The sequence below is a fragment of the Nycticebus coucang genome, chromosome X (genome assembly GCF_027406575.1).
Source record: "Nycticebus coucang isolate mNycCou1 chromosome X, mNycCou1.pri, whole genome shotgun sequence".
In the NCBI taxonomy this organism is placed as follows: domain Eukaryota; kingdom Metazoa; phylum Chordata; class Mammalia; order Primates; family Lorisidae; genus Nycticebus; species Nycticebus coucang.
Window position 1 is genome coordinate 152,216,041 of NC_069804.1, and position 21,125 is coordinate 152,237,165.

Consider the following 21,125-nt stretch of genomic DNA (forward strand, 5'->3'; position numbering starts at 1 on the left):
AGGAATAAGTGCTAACTGACCTACAGGGGCAGATCCGTCAGAGTGACAGTGGGGTTCTTAGCTGAATCTTTTTAAGCCAGAAGACGATGGTCAACTATTTCAAATGATCTTGAGCAAAACTATTTTCAGTCCAGAATTCTATATTCTGCTAAGCTAAGCTTTAATACTGATGGAGAAATTAAATCTTTCAGTTATGCAAACATTGAGGAAGTTTGCCACAACACCAGATCTATAGGAAATATTTAGACCTACTCTCCATACTGACCTTCACAGTGGACCATTAGCAACCTAAACACCCAGAAACTAAAGGACAAAACCTAGCTTCTGCAATGATGCAAGGGTTAAAACTAAGCAATGCAATTTGACAAAGTAATATGAATAGAGCTCTGACACATTTCTCAATTCTATCAATGAGTATTAATGGTTTGAATTCCCCACTGAAGAGGCACAGGCTGGCTGATCATATTAAAAAGCACAAGCCATTCATATGCTGCCTACAGGAAATATACCTAGACTCAGACATCAAAGCAAGACCCAGGGTGAATATATGGAAAACAATATTTCAGGCAAATGCAAATCAGAAGAAAGAAGGGGTTGTAATCTTATTTTCAGGTATAAGTGGAATTAAAGCAATTAAAAAAAGACAAAGATGGATGCTTCATACTGGCCAAGGGAACAATACAAGAGGACATTTCTTTTCTTAATATTTATGCACAAAACTTACATACGCCTACATTTATGAAACAGTCCTTAATTGGCCTGAGAAATATGATGTAATATAACACCATAATAGCAGGGGACTTTTAACACTCCTCTTAGAAACCTGGGAAGATCCTTTAAAGAGAAACTAAACAAAGATACAAGGGACTTAAATGTGGCCCTAGAACAACTGTACTTCATGGACATATATAGAGCACCCTATCTCAAAGCTAAAGAATATGTTCATCACATCAGCCCATGGAACATTCTCCAAGATACATCATATTCTAGGACATCAATAAAACCTCAACAACATCAAAGGAATTAAAATTATAACTTGTATCTTCTCAGACCACAAGGAAATAAAGGTGGAACTCAAGTACAACAAAAACGTTCATCCCCACATAAAGACATGGACACTAAAAGACATTTTTCTGAATGACATTTGGGTAAAGGAAGAGATAGAAGAGGAAATCATTAACTTCTGTGAACATAACAACAAGGAGGACACAAGCTAACAAAACATGTGGGACACTGCAAAAGCAGTTCTAAGAACTATATTTATCACATTATATGAGTACATCTGAAAAATTAGAAGAGAACATATGAACAACCTAATGAATCATCTGAAAGAAGTAGAAAAATAAGAGCAATACCAAACCTAGCAAAAGAATAGAAATAACCAAAATTTAATAAAAAATAAATGAAATTGAAAACAAAATAGTCTTTCAGAAAATTAATGAATGAAAAGTTAGTTCTTCAAAAAGAAAAATAAAATCAATAAGTCATTGGCCAGATTAACTAGAAACATAAAAGTAAAATAATTAATAGCCTCAACCAAAAATGAAATGGGACAAATAGCAACTGATATCACAGAGATAGAGGAGATCATTTCTGACTACTAAAAAGCACACAGTGCCCAGAAATTTGACAATGTGGAGAGTATGGACCAATACTTGGAATCACACCATCTCCCTAGACTTAACCAGGAAGAAATAGATCTCTTGAACAGACCAATATTAAACATTGAGATTTAAGAAATGAGAAAAACACTTCCAACTAAAAAAGCATTGGGCTACATGGCTTCACATCAAAATTCTATCTCACCTTCAAAGATGAGCTTGTATCTATACTCCAAAATATCTTCCAAAATATTAAGAAGGAAGAAATCTTTCCCAACACATACTATGAATGAAACATCAACTTGATTCCAAAACCAGGAAAAGACCCAACCAAAAAAGCACTACAGACCAATTTCACTAATGAATATTGATGCAAAAATACTTAACAAAATCTTAGCTAATAGATTGCAACTACACATTAGAAAAATTATGCACCACTATTAATTACACTTCATCCCAGGGATGCAAAGCTGTTTTAAAATACACAACTCTCTAAAAGTAATTCACCATATCAATATAAGCAAAAACAATGACCATATAATTGTCTCAATAAATGCAGAAAAAGCATTTGTTAAAATTCTGCAACCTTTTCTAATGAGAACACTTAAGAAAATAGAAAATAGGCGTAAGTGGTACATTTCTTAGGTGATTGAAGCTATTTATAATAAACCCACAGCTAATATCATACTGAATGGAGTAAAAATGAAAGCTTTCCACAATTATCAAGTAGCAACGAGTATAATTTTATGATTGGGGGTCACCACAACATGAGGAACTGTATTAAAGGGTCACGACATTAAGAAGGTTGACAACCACTGTTCTAAGTGGTCCAGTATGTTAGCAAATGATTCATAGTATTCTCATGATGTTATTTTTAAATTTCAGTATCATTAGTTATTATGTCTCCTGTTTCATTTCTTATTTTATTTATTTGAATCTTATATTTTCCTAGTAATTCTACCTAAGCACTTATAAATTTTACTTATCTTTTCAAAAAAAAACTCAATTTTGTTAATACTTTATATTGTATACTTTTCTCTATTTCATTTTTGTCTGCACTAATTTTGATTATTTTCTTTTGTCAATTTTAGGTTTAGTTTGCACTTTTTTGTACTTTCTTGAGCTTTAACATTAGATTGTTTATTTGAGGAAATTTTAATTTATTAATGTCAGCATTTATTGCTAAGTTCTCTCTTGTTAATATTGTTCCTGCATCCCATGAGTTTTGGCACATTGCTGTTTCATTTTTATTTATCTTAGATATTTTCTAATTTCCCTTTTGAAACAACCCATTGGTTGTTCTTTAGTGTGTTGATTAATTTCCATGTATTTTTAAATTTCATAATTTCCTCCCCCTATTGGCTTATACATTTATTTTATTATGGTTAGGTATGATAACTTGGTATCTTTTCAATCTTATTAAATGTGTTAAGACTTTTTCTTTAACTTAACATCTCATCTACCATAGAGAATTACAGAATGTTTTCTGCACATTTAGGAAATACGTGTATTCTTGTGCTATTGGGTTAAATGTTCCATATGTCTGTTAGGTCCATTTGTTTAACAATATTTTAGCCTACTATTTATTGATTTTTATTTTCCTCTGGATAGCCTATCCACTATTTAAAGTGAAATATTGAAATCTCCAATAATTTTATTATGATTTCTTCCTTCAGATCTGTCAATTCTGATGCTGGTGTCATCTATATTTATAATTGTTATGTTCTCCCGATGAACTGACTTGTTTATTGCATGTATTATATAATGACTTTCTTTGTATTTTGTGACCATTTTTTATTTAAAGTGTTTTTTTCTGTTATAAGTATAGCTTCCTCTGCTCTCTTTTATTTACCACTCCAATAGATTTTTTCCATCTCTTCACTTTCAGCCCTTTTGTCTCTCTAAATATAAAGAAGGCATCTCATAGACAACATATGGTTTGATCTTGTTTTTTTAATTCATTCAGGAAATCTGTATTTTGACTAAGGAGTTTAATTCATTTATTAATTATTGATAAGTAAGGACACCTTCTAATGATTTCCTGTCCCTTTTTCTTCTCCTGCTATCTTATTTTGTAATTTGTTATTCTTCTATGAGACTTTATCCCTTTCTCTTCCCTTTCTATTTTCTTTCTTTTTTTTTTTTTGTAGAGACAGAGTCTCACTTTATGGCCCTCGGTAGAGTGCCGTGGCCTCACACTGCTCACAGCAACCTCCAACTCCTGGGCTTAAGTGATTCTCTTGCCTGAGCCTCCCGAGTAGCTGGGACTACAGGTGCCCGCCACAACGCCCGGCTAGCTTTCTATCTATTTTCTATAGACAATTTCTTTGTGGCTAACATGTGGCTTACATAATACATCTTATAGTAGTCTACTTTATTTATGTGGATAACAATGTAAATTTAATATAAGTTTTACATTTAATGCAATCACTGGTAATTAATGACTTACTTTTTCCTTTGTGTTACATATTTTCTGTATATGCAACATTCTCTCTGTTCTATATTCTGCTGTGTCTTTCTTAAAAATTACTTGAAATAGATATTTTCTGGTGTGGCATTTTTTTTACATCTTATTTTTTACTATACTTTTATTTTTTCAGTGATTGGCAGGGGATTACAATTAACATAACAAAACAGGGCAGCACCTGTGGCTCAGTGAATAGGGCACCAGCCCCATATACCAAGGGTGGCAGGTTCAAACCTGGCCCTGGCCAAACTGCAACAACAACAACAACAACAAATAGCCAGGCGTTGTGGCGGGTGCCTGTATTCCCAGGTACTCATGAGACTGAGGCAAGAGAATCACCTAAGCCCAAGAGCTGGAGGTTGCTGTGAGCTGTGACACCACAGCACTCTACTGAAGGTGACAAAGTGAAATTCTGTCTCTGAAAAAAAAAATCTGTCTATCTATCTATATATATATGTATATATATGTATAAAACAATATATTTTGAATTAATACCTACTTAGATAATATGCAAAATATTTGTTTCTGAACAATTCTAGCTTTATGTTTTTATTCATTTTTATAAATTCTGTTTGTCAATGTTTATTTATATTTATTGTTTTGTTTTATCATATATTAAGTCAGATAAATAAGACTATATAAACAAAAAATTACATTACTGCTGACTTTTATATTTATATATATGTACATATATAATATAACTACCATTAACAATGTTTTTCATTTTTTAAGCATATTTTTATTACTGAATAGTATTCTTTAATTTTATTTATTTATTTATTTATTTATTTTTATTAAATCATAGCTGTGTACATTAGTATGATCATGGGGCACCATACACTTGGTTCATAGATCATTTGACACATTTTCATCACACTAGTTAACATAGCTTTTGTAGCATTTTCTTAGTTATTTTGCTAAGACCTTTACATTCCACATTTACTAGGATTCACATATATCAATAATTCTACATGTGGTAAAACTTTTCTTCAAAATGAAGTTAATTTAAGACATTTCCAATGTAAACAAAAACAGAAATTTTTGTTTAGTAGAAACTTGTTTCTACTTAGTTCTGTTTAGTAGAAACTTGTTTAGTAGATGTAGTTGTGATGAAATTTCTGTTTTTGTTTAGTAGAAACTTGTTTCTACTTAGTTCTGTTTAGTAGAAACTTGTTTAGTAGATGTAGTTGTGATGAAATTTCTGTTTTTGTTTAGTAGAAACTTGTTTCTACTTAGTTCTGTTTAGTAGAAACTTGTTTAGTAGATGTAGTTGTGATGAAATTTCTGTTTTTGTTTAGTAGAAACTTGTTTCTACTTAGTTCTGTTTAGTAGAAACTTGTTTAGTAGATGTAGTTGTGATGAAATTTCTGTTTTTGTTTAGTAGAAACTTGTTTCTACTTAGTTCTGTTTAGTAGAAACTTGTTTAGTAGATGCAGTTGTGATGAAATTTCTGTTTTTGTTTACATTGGAAATGTCTTAAATTAACTTCATTTTGAAGAAAAGTTTTACCACATGTAGAATTATTGATAGACATTATGCTTTTCTTTTAGCCTTTTGAATATGTTATTCCACTGCTATGGTTTCTGATGAGTAATAAGCAGTCATTAATCTTTTCTTTTTATTATTAAATCATAGCTGTGTACATTGATGCAATCATGGGGCAGTTATTAATCTTACTGAGGATACTTTGTACTTTGTGATTCACTTGTCTTGCTGCTTTCAGAATTTTCTTATTCGCTTACAACAGTTTGACTACAGTGTGTCTCATGGTGGATATATTTGGTTACATGTTACCTGATGTTTATTTAAGTTTCTTGTAGATGTGTAAGTTAATTTTTTCTTTCATTAAATCTGGGGAGTGTTTTGCTATCAATTTTTCAAATACAGATATTCCTTCACCAATGATGATGTTATGTCCTGATTGTAAGTTAAAATTATCATAAAATATCATAAATATCATAAAATATCATATCATATTTAATGCATCCAACCTAATGAGCATCATACCTTGGCCTAGACTACCTTAAACATACTCAACACACTTGGATTAGAACACAGACAGGCAAAATTACCTAACACAAAGCCTATTCTATAAAAAAGATAATGAATGTCTCATGTAATTTATTGAATACTGTACCTAAAGTGAAAAACAGAATGGTTGTAGGAGTACTAAAAGTATGGTTTTTATTAAATGTGAATCACTTTGCACCATCATAAAGCTGAAAAATTGCAAATCAAACTAGGATAAGTCTAGATCCATCAGTATTCCATCTGTCCCCTTTTCCCGCCTTTCCTTCTAGAGCTCCAGTAGTTATGTGTTAGTACACTTGATGCTTCACAGGTACCTTAACCTCTTTTGATTTTTTTTCATTCTTTACTTTATTTTTATTTTTCACACTAGATAATCTTTTTTTTTTTTAAATGATTCACTTGCATTTTATTATTTCACCAAGAGAAGAAACAGAAGTTGTCTGGCTTTCTTCACACCAACCACTAATTTTGCATTTTAAAGTTTGGTATGTTTTCCATAATAAGCTGAATCAAAAATCTATTTGAAAAATATATATTCATATTAAAAAAGGTTGTTTGCACGTAAAACATCAATTGTTAAGTTTCTTTTGTCTCTTATTCCACGTTGCTGGAAAAAGTTTGACCAAGCTTGCATGCTAATTTGTCCTTAGCTGCAAGTATTATAGCCAATTTTGTACTTTGCCTAATGAAAGGATAATCCTCCTTTGACACAATCAGAACTCAACAGTGATTCAGAAGCAAAATCCTACCCTTAATACTGTCAGTTTTGAGCCATCAACATGAATATCCTTGATAAGGTTGAGAAGATGTCGCTAGGAATCAATTAATTGATGTGTTTAAGAGTTCCACAATACTATTTCGCTAACTTTTTTTTATTTTTATTTTTTTTTTTAATAAATCATAACTGTATACAATGATATGATTATGGGGCATCATACACTCACTTCATAAACCATTTGACACATTTTTATCACAGTGGTTAACATAGCCTTTCCGGCGTTATCTCAGTTACTGTGCCAAAACATTTACATTCTACATTTACCAAGTTTCGCAAATACCCCTATAATATGCACCACAGGTGTGATCCCACCTTTTTTTTATTTTGCACCATTGATTGATTTTTAAAAAAAATCCATGTTTATATTTTTCTCTGTTCAAAGTGTTCTGTGTAATGACACTCTTTCAGACTATCATTTTGAGTCTTCTTGTTCCACTTTGTAGAGTGCTCACACATCCCCTCCCCATCCTTTTTGCCTTAAATTCATTAAAAGAATCGCTCTGTCATAGATTCATACGCAGGTGCTCTGGCCGTTTGGAGATCATGGGGAAAGCTTGTTTTTTTGTACGGCCGGCCGGGAGTTCGGCTGTGTATTGGAAGTGGTGCTGATGCTTCCCCACTCATTGTCACGTCTATCTACTCTATTCAACTTGTTTCCATTGGGTATTCACAGGTGTCTGTGCTGTAAGGATTTGCTGTGCTGGCTGAAGCACCTCTTCCCCGGAAATCCCCAGGAGAGAATTTGATTGGGCTGACAGGTCTTCGTGGGCTGCCAATAAATCTTCCAGGTGATCAGATTTTTGGTTCAAAGGAAAACTTCTCTTTCATACTTTCAAGTACAGATGGAGCCACATATGTAAAACCCAGAAAGACCTGGTTGGCACTTTCAAGGAGAGTTGAGTCATCTGGGCTATCAACAGGTGTCTGATGTGTAAACTTGGAATCAAACTGACACACATCCTCTTCAGATTGCAACAGGGGTTTCAAAGGGGGCTCCACCTTCCGAGCCAGAAGATCTTCCCAAATAATGTGTCTAAAAAATGGATGAGCTTGAACTTCTCCAGCATCCCCGGGACCAGCTCCAAGATGAAAAGCAGCATTTCTTTTCAGCAGCTTTTTAAGCAGATCTCTGGCTTCTTGTGTGAGTTAGGGAGGCAAATTGAGTTTACATTTGAGGATTTTGTCAATTGTTTTCTTTTTATTCTCCCCAGAAAAGGGGAATGCTCCTGTCAGCATGTCATACAAGAATTCTCCCCAATTCCACCAATCCACGGCATGATTGTGGCTGCTTCTCATCAAGATTTCAGGGGCCATGTATTCTATTGTTCCACAAAATGTGTGTGTAGATGTCCCATCATGAATAGATTCTTTGCATAGTCCAAAGTCTGTTAGCTTCACCTGACCTTGTTGATTAAGCATGATATTCTCCGGCTTCAGGTCTCTGTAGATGATCTCCTTTTGATGTAAATTCCCCAAAGCCATGGAGATTTCTGCCAAGTAAAAGCAGGCTGTGTCTTCCATAAACATTCCCTCTCTTTCTAACTGCATAAATAGTTCTCCTCCTTTTTAAGCACTTTCATGGCAAATATTTTCCCAGTATTTGCTCCTGTTACTTTTCGTACTTGAAAAACCTTTCCATAACCCCCTTTACCAAGTACCCAAAGCAGTTCAAAACATTCTGGTCTGATTTTTTCTGGCCCTCTGTTCACACTAGTTTCTGAGATTTCAAATTTCTCACAATGTTCCATGCCAATTTCATATGGTCCAACTCTCCCAGGGCCCATGCTTTCATTTAACTGACCCCTGGAAGATGCAGCAGAGCCCTCTTGCTCCCGAAATAAAACTCTCAGTGGCTGTAAGAGCAGCGGCAGTGCTATACCAGACAGAAGTTTTCATCTGTCACTTCTAACAGCTGAGTGCTTCCTCCTCCTCCAGCTCATCTTTAGAGCCCGCGGCCTCTGGCTGGTGCAGGTCTATGTCAAACACTCCTGCCATATCCTCAGCTTCCCTGTCTCAGAACTCTGGCACTGGGTAAAAGCCGCCCCGCCTCCATATTCGCCTCATGGGCCGGGACCACTGCAACCACAGCCACTAATGCCGCCATCACCGGCTGCTTATGCTCACACTGGATAATCTTAATCTGGCTTTGCTGACACTTTCTGATGGCCACTTAAATATGCAATTAAGCCCCTCCTATAAAATTTGTATTTCATTTATTATACTTTTCTAAATTTTTATTCATTTTACTTATATAAAAGATACTTACAATGTATCTTTTATGTTTAGGCAAATTTCTCGTGGTTTTCTTTAAACCAATATTTTAAATGGCTGACTCAAATGTGTACTAAATACAATGTAGAGTTACCTTAGGAAGAGTTTCTATTGATTGCTTTCTTTTCTGTGTACAAATGATGCTATTTTTTTGTTTGTTTGTTCCTGTATGCTTATAATTTCTTGCTAAAAACTGAACATATTAAACGTTTTAACACAGAGGCTCTGAAAATAAGATAATCACTATTCCCCAGAACTTGTTGTTGCTATTTTTTGCATTTTTTGTTTCTTTAGTGACTTTACTAAACTACTTTTGGAGTCTATATTCTTTGTCATGTGTGACTACTAAAATCAATTATGTATCAGTTTAGGGGTAAGATAGTGAACAAATATTTCCTTAAATGCTTGGATCCAAAATATCTACCAGCTTTTGCATATTGGTCCTGTGTTTGTGGAGGTACATTCCTTCAATATTCTTCCATTTGGTTACTTTGGCCATAATTCCTATTTGAATTTAGACTCCACATAAAGAACAGAAATAAATGAGAGATTAGGGTCTTCTTCGATCTTTTTTGAGGAACTTTACATCCTTAGACATGACCATGACATTCTAGATTCCTTGGAATTTATTTAGATTTTATTAAGCCTTATTCCCTAAATGATCTTATTCACAGTCTTTTATCCTGACTGTTTTTGTTGGCCTATTCTTTACAACTATTATTCATTGTCATGAGAAGCAGTAATGTTCACATTTTCCTGTAATATTTTTTAACAGCCTCCTCCTTAGATGGTCATCTCACCACTGGGAGAATTCTGATTTAGTCTAAATAAAAGCCAGCCTTTTGAGCTGTTCTTCCACAAAGTCACTGGACAGCTTAAAAAAAAAAAAATTTCTTTGTAAATGAGGTACATTCTACTCCCTAGATAGTGGTAACTATACCAAGAACAAGAGCTCTTATTATTATTATTTTTTAATTTCAGATTAATGGGAGGGTACAAATAACCAAATCACAATATTTGAATTCATTAGATATAGTCCCTCTTATAGCTATGTGCTGTACCCAAAAGGTGTGCCATACACCTCTACATTGTCCCATTCAGTGGAAGCACCCCCAAACCCCCATGTGCTCTCCCCAATACGATATTCCCCTCACCTCACTTGAATTGAAATGAGTTTTTCTCCAATGTGGGCATGCAGTAGATTATCTACTGGCTTCATATTAGGATTGAATACATTGGATGTTTGCTTTTCCATTTTTACAATACTTTAATGAGAAGAATGTGTTTCAACTCCATCCAGGGTAATACAAAAGTTGTGAAGTTGGTGGGGCCTTGGTGTGTGTCACACTTTATGGGGGCAAGACATGATTGCAAGAGGGACTTTACCTAACAATTGCAATCAGTGTAACCTGGCTTATTGTACCTGTACCCTCAATGAATCCCCAACAATAAAAATAAATAAATAAATAAAAATAAATAAATAAATAAAATAAAATCATAAAAAAAAAAGTTGTGAAGTCATCTTCCTTTGTATAGATATGCATATACCACAATTTGTTAATCCATTCCTGAATTGATGGACATTTAGGCTGTTTGCACTTCTTGGTAATTGTAAATTGAGCTGCCTTAAACAATCTAGTGCATGTGTCTTCATGAAAATTTTTTTTTTCTCTTATTTTTTTATACTACCCCCAGGTAAGGGACTGGGGATAGGACCAAGGTAAGTCACACCATGAAGCTTACTATTCTTATGGAGATTCACCATGTATCTCTTAATAAACTATTTTGGTTATAACAAGCTTTGGGTTAGTTTACAGAATTCCAAAGTGTTTTAGTCTGACAGTTGTTGCCAATTTTTCATTGCTTTTGTAAAGAAACAGAAGATAAATACATTACTCCAATGTGTTTCTGGCATAATTTTTATTATCATTCTTCATGTATAAAAGTCTTCAAAATCACTGTGGCAGAAAAAAAAAAGAAACAAAACAAAAATCATAGGTATTTGAATTAAACAAAATAAAAAAAAAAAAAAAAACAACTGAGCAGTCAGTTCCAAAGTTAGGAGGAAATGAAAAATGACAGAATATAAGAAAAAGTTATCTGCATTGATTCTTCACCATCTATTTCAGCAGTATTATCATGTATTAATTAGCAAACAAATAGTGTTATGCTCAGCAAAGAGAAAACTCAAGCCATTCACATAGGAAAGGAAGATGGACATCTATGAGATTTTGAGACATATGTGGGAAAATTAAATTAATGTTGCAAATTTTAAATATAGAAATATATGGACATTTTAATAGTGTTAGACAATCAAGAAAATTTTGCCAAGTTTTACAATAGCAGTTAAAAAATTAAAATGTATAATTTTATAAGGGATTCTTTTAATTTCAGATTAATAAGCAGGTACATACAATTATGTACAACATATATGTGCAATGTACCCATTGGGTAGAAATATACGCAAACTCTTCCTCCACTCCCTACTACTTGAATTTCATAGAGTTTTTCTGTCATGTTAACAGGTAGGTGTTACTCTACTAGTTCCAATTTAATACTGAGTACATGCAAGGTTTTTTTCTAACTCTTATGATAATTTGCTTAGGAGAATGCTTTCCAATTCCATCCATGTTGTTATAAAAGATAGAGAATCTCCATCTTTTTATTGCTGAATAGTATTCCATGCTATAATATACCACAATCTATTAATACATGCAAATGTTAAAAGGAACTTGGGTTGTTTCCACATGTTTGCAATTGTGAATTATGCTGCTATAAATGTTCAAGTGCAAATGTCTTTATGGTATATATATATATATATATATATATACATATTTATATTTATATTTGTTTTTCCTTTTGGGTAGATACCTAGTAATGGGATTGTAGGATCAGATGGAAGTTCTACTTTTAGTTCTTTGAGGAATCACTCTACTACTTCTCATAGAGGCTGTACTAGTTTGCAGTCCCACCAATAGTGTATGAGTGTTCTTTTCTCTCCACATCCACACCAATATCTGTTGTTTTGGGATCTTATGATGTGTGCCATTCTCACTGGGGTTAGGAGATATCTCAAGATATCTCAAAGTGGTTTTTATTTGCATTTCTTTGATGATTAGGGGTAATGAGCTTTTTTCCGTGTTTTTTGGTTATTAGTCTATCTTCATGAGAAAAGTTTCTGCTAATGTCTCTTATCTCTTGCACAGTTTTTTTTATTATTATTAAATCATAACTGTGTACATTAATGCAATCATGGGGTATAATGTGCTGGGTTTATATACAATTTGAAACATTTTCATCAAACTGTTAACATAGTCTTGCCCAGTTTTTAATAGGGTTGTTTGACCTTTTTTTTTTTTTTTAATTGAAATATTACTCTATTGCCCTAGGCTAGAGTGCTCTGGCATCAGCCTATCTCACAACAACTTCAGACTCCTGAATTCAAGTGATTATCCTGCCTCATCCTCCTGAGTAGGGACTACAGGTGCCCACCACAATGCCTGGTTAATTTTTCTGTTTTTCACAGGGATGGGATCTTGCTCTTGCTCTTGCTCAGGGTAGTCTCAAATTCCTGAGCTCAAGTGATCCTCCCACCTCAGCCTCCCAGAATGCTAGGATTACAGGCCTGAGCTACTTTGCCTGGCCAAGATCTTTTTGTTGTTCTTTTTACTTGCTTGTGTTCTTTGTAGATTCTAGTTATTAGCCCTTTGTCAGACATGTAGCATGGACATATCTTTTATCATTCTGTAGGTTGTGTCTTTGCTTTTTTGATCATGTGCTTGGCTGTGTAGAAATTCTTTTAACTTCACCAGGTCCCATTTATTCATTTTTGTTGTTGCTTTGATTCCCTCCCCCCTGGGGTCCTCTTCAAATATTCTTTCCCCTAAGCTGATACCATTAAGAGTTTTTCTCACATTTTCTCAAGAATTTTTATAGTTTCATGTCCATTATAAGTTAATTTTTATGAGTGATGAGAGGTGTGCATCCTGTTAGCCTTTTATTTGTGGCTAATGACTTCTCCTAGCACCATTTATTCAATAGGGATTCTTTTTTTTTTTTTTTTTTTGTAGAGACAGAGTTTCACTTTATGGCCCTTAGTAGAGTGCCATGGCATCATACAGCTCACAGCAACCTTCAACTCCTGGGCCCAAGCGATTCTTCTGCCTCAGCCTCCTGCCTCAGCCTCCTGAGTAGCTGGGACTACAGGCGCCCGCCACAACGCCCGGCTATTTTTTGGTTGCAGTTCAGCCGGGGCCAGGTTTGAACCCGCCACCCTCGGTATATGGGGCCGGCACCTTACTGACTGAGCCACAGGCGCTGCCCCTCAATAGGGATTCTTTTCCATAAGGTATGATTTTCTTCGCTTTTTCAAAAATCAGACTTCAATTGTCATAATGGATTCTTAACCAAAGATAATAATGATTGCTGTACTAGCCAATGTCTCTCAGATTCCTCAATCCATACTTTTTTAGATTTACAAATATTAAGGTGTATAAGTGTTCTTGTTATGTGGATGAATTATATGAAGCTGAAGCCATGACATTTAGTGTGACCATCACCAGGCTAAGGTACATTGTTTCTGATAAGTAATTTTTTTTTCCCTCACACTGCTTTTACTCTTCACTCTTCTTAATTTTCAATTTTCTTTACACCACTTTATGACCATGTGTATTCATCATTTACCTCTCATTTATTAATGAGGCCATGTGGTGTTTGTTTTTCCATTCCTGAGATACTTCACTTAGGATACTGCTCTCTTGGTTCTATCCAAGCTGCTATAAACTACATAATTTCAGTCATTTTTTATCACTGAGTAGTACTATATGGTATACATATGCCATATTTTCTTTGTCCTGTCATCAGTTGATGGGCACTTGGGTTTATTCCACATCTTTGAAATTGTGAATTGTGCAGCAATAAACATTTGGGTGGAGATATTTTTTGATACAAGGTCTTCTTTTCTTTTGAATACATACTCAGTAGTGAGATTGCTAAATCAAATGATGGTGGGTCTACTGTTAATTCTTGGAGGAATCTCCAAACATTTTCCATAGAGGTTGTAGTAATTTGTAGTCTCACCAACAGTGTATAACCATTCCCCTCGGTCTGCATCTGCAGCAGTATGAATTGATTTTTGACTTTTTAATAATTGTCATTCTGACAGAGGTAAGATGGTATCTTATTGTGTTTTTTGTTTACATTTTCCTGGTGATTAATGATGTTGAATGTTTTCATGCTTATTGTTCATATGTATGTCTTCTTTGTAAAGATCCTGTTCATGTATTTTGCACATTTTGGGTGGGTTTGTTCAGTACGCTGTGGCTTGTGCCAGCTGCTTATAGTTCAACAACTTGGCCACCAATCCACAATTTTTCAATTATGCCAGGCAGTTTCTCTTAGAAGAAACAAAATATTTAGAATATTTTAATAGTATTTAAGTAAATGACTTTACATTTTCTTATGCACACTGAATTAACGTGTCTCATAATATGCTATTAGTGTAATAAACAGGTATATTAATGTAGTCATGGAAAATAAAGAAATAATGTTTTATAAACCAAAGCAAAGCTCAAAGATCAATGAGATAAAATTCTGTACTATAGTAGGAGATAACTACACTTATAATTCCAGCATTGTCTAGATCAGCGGTTCTCAACTTGTTGGTCACAACCCACAGGAACTGTATTAAAGGGTCACAGCATTAGAAAGGTTCAGAACCACTGGTCAAGATAATGAGAGATTATTAATTTGGGTCAGAGGAAAAATAGGTTGTATGCTGAGGTAAGTCTAAAATGGTGCACATAGAATTATCAATATAAAATAGATGACAATTGTCCATGGAAAATAGCAATCTTGTCAATTCATTCATTTATTAAATAGTTACCTAGTTTCTATAAAGTGCCACACATTGTTTTTGCTTCTCTGGATCAGAAAAAAAGCACCTAGATAATCCTATTATTTTGAATTACTTCATATGCATGATCACTTTAGGTCAGTGCTGTCTCTTTTCAGAAAGGCCATAATCTTCTAGTCTGTAGAGAAATTCTTCACAGTATTTTCTGGGGATCCTTAGAATTAAGTAATCAAATTTCTTGCAACCTATATAGGATTCCTGTGGAAACACTATCAATTCAAATTTTTAAGACAGCTTTTTAGACTGGACCAAGCTCCCCAGTTTCCGTCAAGAGAATAACGTTACTAATTATTTTGGAACCATAATAATCCAATCAAATGAGATGTTCCTTGATGCCTTGTCATCTTTGGTCACCATCAAAATTTAAATCCCATCTGTGAGCAACATTTTTCTCTCTTTTCATCACTGCTGTTTTCTCTATCCACAACCAAACGCCTGCTGATTCTTTCCATTCCAAAATATTTCACTGTGTCTTGTGGAGGCTAATTCTTTGGTTAAAACCCAAACAATCCTTAAAGTATTCGCTGAACAAGGTTTCCAACTATTTCTTCAAATAAAGTCTGGAAATGTATTAAGAATACAGCTTTTCCATAAATTCTTTATAGTGGTGGTTGCTTATTCTCCCTAATCCAACAAACATTTTCTTTTTTCTTTCTTTTTTTTTTTTTTTTGTAGAGACAGAGTTTCACTTTATCACCCTTGGTAGAGTGCCATGGTGGCACACTACTCACAGCAACCTCCAACTCCTGGGCTTAGGTGAATCTCTTGCCTCTGCCTCCTGAGTAGCTGGAACTACAGGCACCCGCCACAATGCCCGGCTATTTTTTTGTTGCAGTTTGGCCAGGGCTGGGTTTGAATCCGCCACCCTCGTTATATGGGGCCAGTGCCCTGCCCACTTAGCCACAGGCACCACCCACAAGTACTTTTTTTTTTTATTAAATCATAACTGTATACAATGATATGATTATGGGGCATCATACACTCACTTCATAAACCATTTGACACATTTTTATCACAGTGGTTAACATAGCCTTTCCGGCGTTATCTCCGTTACTGTGCCAAAACATTTACATTCTACATTTACCAAGTTTCGCAAATACCCCTGTAATATGCACCACAGGTGTGATCCCACCGATTCCCCTCCCTCTACCCACCCCCCCTTTCCCACTTCCCCCTATTGTTAAGTTGTAGCTGGGTTATAGCTTTCATGTGAGAGTCAGGAACAGTACTTCTTTCTAATATAAGACCTCCCTTTTGTTTGAAAAACCCTCTCTCCTTGGCAGTTTCTAACATTGGGTAAGTTGTACTTTATCCTTTGTTGTTTACATTTAAAAACTTGGTCCCTTCTCTTCAATATTGAAATTTTGGTAGCTAGCTCAGTCCTATTATGTATCTAACATCAATTGTGACCTCATTGTTTATTTGAACAGTTATTTTAATACCTCATAATCTTAGTTCTTAGACTTCTTCAACTTCAATGACCTTCATTTGCCACTCTCATGGTTATAGAATAGAACTTGGCTATTCTACTCTTCTTGAGGTAGATTGTTAATTCTTATCTATCATTTATCTCTCGTATTCACTTCCTTTCCATATAGTCTAGAATACCTGAAGCATAACTGCATCCATACATTGGCCATTTTTTTTTCAATCTTCTCACCACTTTATTTCCATTATAAGTCCCTAAAAAAATACAACCCTAAATCAATATAACTATCTCTCTTTTCTATTCCTACATACATGCTGGTTAGCACCACTGGAGTTTCTCAAACAGGATTTAGTCTTAATCTTTAACCACAACTATCTCCATTGAACAGGCTAGCAAACCTTCTTCTTCCTTAATTTGTTATAATATCTTTTACTTTGGTTTTGGGTAGATGGAATTAACTCACAATCCCTTTATCATTTCTCATAGCTTTACTGTACACATCCTTCCTTTGTACAGTCACTATTGTGATGGGTCATTTCCTAACAATTTTTGCTAATGAGTGATGTCAGTGAAAATTAATTCCACATGAGTCTTCTTTCTCAGGCTTTCCTCTCTGCTTTCTTTCCTCCCATTCTAGAAATAGTAAGACCCTAGGTACAGAGCTCCCTTTAGGCAGAGCCAGTTGACTCTTTTTTTCTCTCTCAAGTACACTCAGATGGTCTCTCTTATTCCATGTTTCCTCCTGTTATATATCTGACTAGCTGTAAAATTTGTTTTTGGGTATTATGAGAGATAAATTAGAGTACAGCATCCCATCTCATGTATGATTGGATACCTAGTTAATATAGGAGAAATATTCTTATAGGTTATTTTAGAGAATACTTGGAGTGTTTGGATTTTAGAAACAAGTTCAACTCACAATTAGGTCACATTTATGATTGTTCCATAGGTTACTCTAGAAACTTTGTGAACTCAAGTTGTATTCTAAGGAAATATCCAGGATATCATGGTTGAAATATCATTTAATATAGTAATAAATATGTCTTATTTCTAACATTCACAGAAACTATTTTAGAGCATGGACACTTTTTTCAGGCTACGTTTTCTACCACCTCATCTCTCATTCTCAGAAAATAATTTCATCTCTCACTTTACCAATTCAGAATTAACTACACAATTTGTTAGAGACAGTGAAAAATGAAAATGCAAGATCATATCAGAAATAGCTAAGTGGATCTCTTCTCCCCAAAGCATTCAACCCCAACAAAATGTGAATAGGCAACTTCCAATGGATTGCAAATTTCATACCAGGACATATTTGGTGCAAAGACGAGAAAGAGTAAGAGTCCAATAACTTCTTATTTTTCCATAGAGCTACCAAATCATGGAATGGAGGTCACTGCCTTCCCTTGACCCACAGTACTGTCTTCCCTTGACCCACAGTACTGTACCCATGCATTCAACAGCTGTCCTAATGATCATGCCCAATCCCGCCAACGGTGGAAGGCAAACATAGCCCTGTCGCTTTCTAAGGCAGAATTATAGCAGTGGTCACTGGGAATAATCAGATGGAGTGTGGGGAATGAAGGGCAGGGAGCTGAAGGCTCAGAACTCGTCCTGGGGAGATAGGAAGGTGGCAAGACCCAGGCCCTCACATGAGCTGAAATGTCAAGGTTAAAAAATAACACAAATTTAAAGATGAAATTATTAAGAATTTCAAGATGGCAACTCTAGCCATGAGACCGCTTTCTAAGCCCAGGGCCCTGTGCTATGTGTACCTTTATGAAGCTGGCCTATATCATGAATATAGGGAAAAAGGATTCAAATTCCTTCATTTTTTCCACAATTTTTCTTGCACTCATATTCATTCTTGCTTGATTATCATATGTAACATGGAAAAATATCACCTTCTAATATCAAAAGTTAATAGTTCTACCTACACTCCAAAAGTTTTCCTTTCCTTTGTAATCCTTGCTCTAGAAGTTATCCCAGCTTTATCCTTCATATTTAATTTAATGGCTTAACATAAAGGTAGCATTTGGTACACTCTGTGTACAGTTTCTTCTTTCAATCACTTATTCTATCTAAAATCAATGCAAATTGTACCTATAGAATTCCCATGAATCTGCTTTCTCACATTTTCCAGTAATGTTTTTTTTTTCTTTTTTTTTTTTTTTCTTTTTTTGTAGAGACAGAGTCTCACTTTATGGCCCTCGGTAGAGTGCCGTGGCCTCACACAGCTCACAGCAACCTCCAACTCCTGGGCTCAAGCCATTCTCTTGCCTCAGCCTCCCGAGTAGCTGGGACTACAGGCGCCCGCCACAACGCCCGGCTCTTTTTTTGTTGTTGCAGTTTGGCCGGGGCTGGGCCTGAACCCGCCACCCTCGGCATATGGGGCCGGCGCCCTACTCACTGAGCCACAGGCACCGCCCTCCAGTAATGTTTTTGTCTTTATGGTTTATCAAGCATAGAAGAAAGGCAAAATATAGATAGATAGATAGATAGATAGATAGATAGATAGATAGATAGATGATAGATAGATATAGATGATATAAATATAGATATGAAGAAACCCCATGAAGAAACAGCTATATAAAGGCATGATGCCATGAAAAGCTTAGCACTTCTGAAATGTAGTTCCAAGTGGCTTCAGTGACAGCATTATATAGTATATCAGTTTTTGTCTCCTGAAAAACAGATAGCAAGAGAGGATTAGACATGCAAAAAATTCATTCTGGGAAATTTCTGTAAATGAAAGAGGAGAAGGAAAAAAAAATATTGGGTTGAAAAAGATTAAGACTACAGTGAAGTTCTGGGAAAGCTTTAGCCATGTCTAATGGGAATTCCTGAATAAACATTGCCTATTAGAGGAGTTCTGCATCAAACATGCATTGCTCAACTCTCATACCTCCACCATGCTCAATCATGTGCTTAAGACTTTACAGAGGGAAAGTGCCCTTCAAAAACCATCACTGCAGAGCTGAAGGTGTGGCAGTTGGAGTCCCTGAGTTCACTATGCTCCCTGAGGCAGGTATTTTTTGAAGGGAAAATCTGTACAGTACACCTCCATGGAGGCCACAGTCTACCATATATACAATAATACACAGATGCACTTCATGAAAATTAGGACAGAAGCTCCCACAGTTTTCCTGAACTTCTCTTCTTTATGAAATAATTAGAAGAAGGAGGCTTGTGGAACAAACCTATTATTGCAGTTGGTATCAGGATTGCAAATACTTCTCATGCTCTCCTTCCTCCACTACATGTTCTACATTGCCCTCATCCTTAGCTTCCATCTCAGCAGGCCTTTGGGGCTTCAATAGTGGCATAACTCCAAATTTCATGCCTGAGAATTCTAAGCCCCTGGTAATACATAATTTTCTGTTACTGTTCTTCTTGTATCCATTCATGGGGCAAGGTGATGCCAAGAGTAACCCAAATTAATCTTCTGCATTCCACATAAAATTCCCACAAAAAGTTGTGTGAAGTAGTCTAACTTCCTCCCTCCTGCTATCAGAGTAAATTGTCCCTGCAACAAATAATAGGTTTCCTTCTGGCCTATTGTTTTCTTTGGATAAGAAGTACATGATGTCCTTCTGGTAGCTGATATGTTATAATTTATTGGGAAACAGCAAAGTTCCACCCACTTTGAGGCTTCCATCTCTACCAACCCCAGAATTGTAGGGACCAAAAGCACACTGTCCCTCAGTGGATCATTGGAAATTATGAAAAGTAAGATAATTTCTGCCTCCCCCTTTTGGTTACTGTGTGTTTATATTCTTCCCACTGAGAATATAATGCCACATACAAGTCTCATGGTTATCATTCTTTTTTTCTAACATTGTCTTAGTCAGTTCAGGCTGCTATAAGAGAATACCACAGACTGGACGGCTTAAATAACAAACTCATTTTTCACTGTTCTGATGCTAAATGTCTGAGATCAGAGTGCCAGCATGGTCAGGTTCTTGGTGAGGGTTCTCTTGCTTGTTCTCAGATGGCTGCCTTTTCATTGTATCTTCATATGGCAGAAAAGTAAAGCTGTGGTTCCTCCATTTCTTCATAAGGACCATTAATCCTAGCTCAGAATGGAAGATCTACTCTCATGGCCTATCTCACCCTAATTAACACCCAAAGTCCTAACCTCCAAATACACTCACATTAGAGATTAAGTTTCAGGATATGAATATGTACAGAATGCAAACATTTCAACCTATAGCAAACACCAAATATATTGTCATTCCTACTATTCTCGATTCTCTGATACCAACTGGATGCCCTTAAATTAAATTGAAGTCTGGTACCAACTACCCAAATTTAGTACAGACTTCACAAGTTAATGAAAATATCTTTCAATTCTAACATTAACTACCTAGAGTTAACACAGAATCCACAAGTTAAGGACTCTGACTCACTTTAGATGTCAGTCACAAGTATTCAGGGGATAACTGCACTGTGACAAATCAGCTAATAAATGCACAGGTCCCTACAAACCACCTCTAAATTTTGATAATTTACTAGAAAAGCTAAATTTTGATAGTTTACTAGAACTCAGGAAGTGCTATGTTTATGATTATAGTTTTATTATGAAAGATACAGCTCATGAACAGTCAGATAGAAGAGACACAAAGAGAAAG

At 35.3% G+C, this 21,125-nt stretch overlaps 1 pseudogene; it reads right to left on the reverse strand.

The window, feature by feature from the left end:
* Window positions 1–7,380: 7,380 nt before the first annotated feature.
* On the reverse strand, window positions 7,381–8,941 carry LOC128577720 (ribosomal protein S6 kinase beta-1-like; annotated as a pseudogene).
* Between the last annotated feature and the right edge of the window lie 12,184 nt (window positions 8,942–21,125).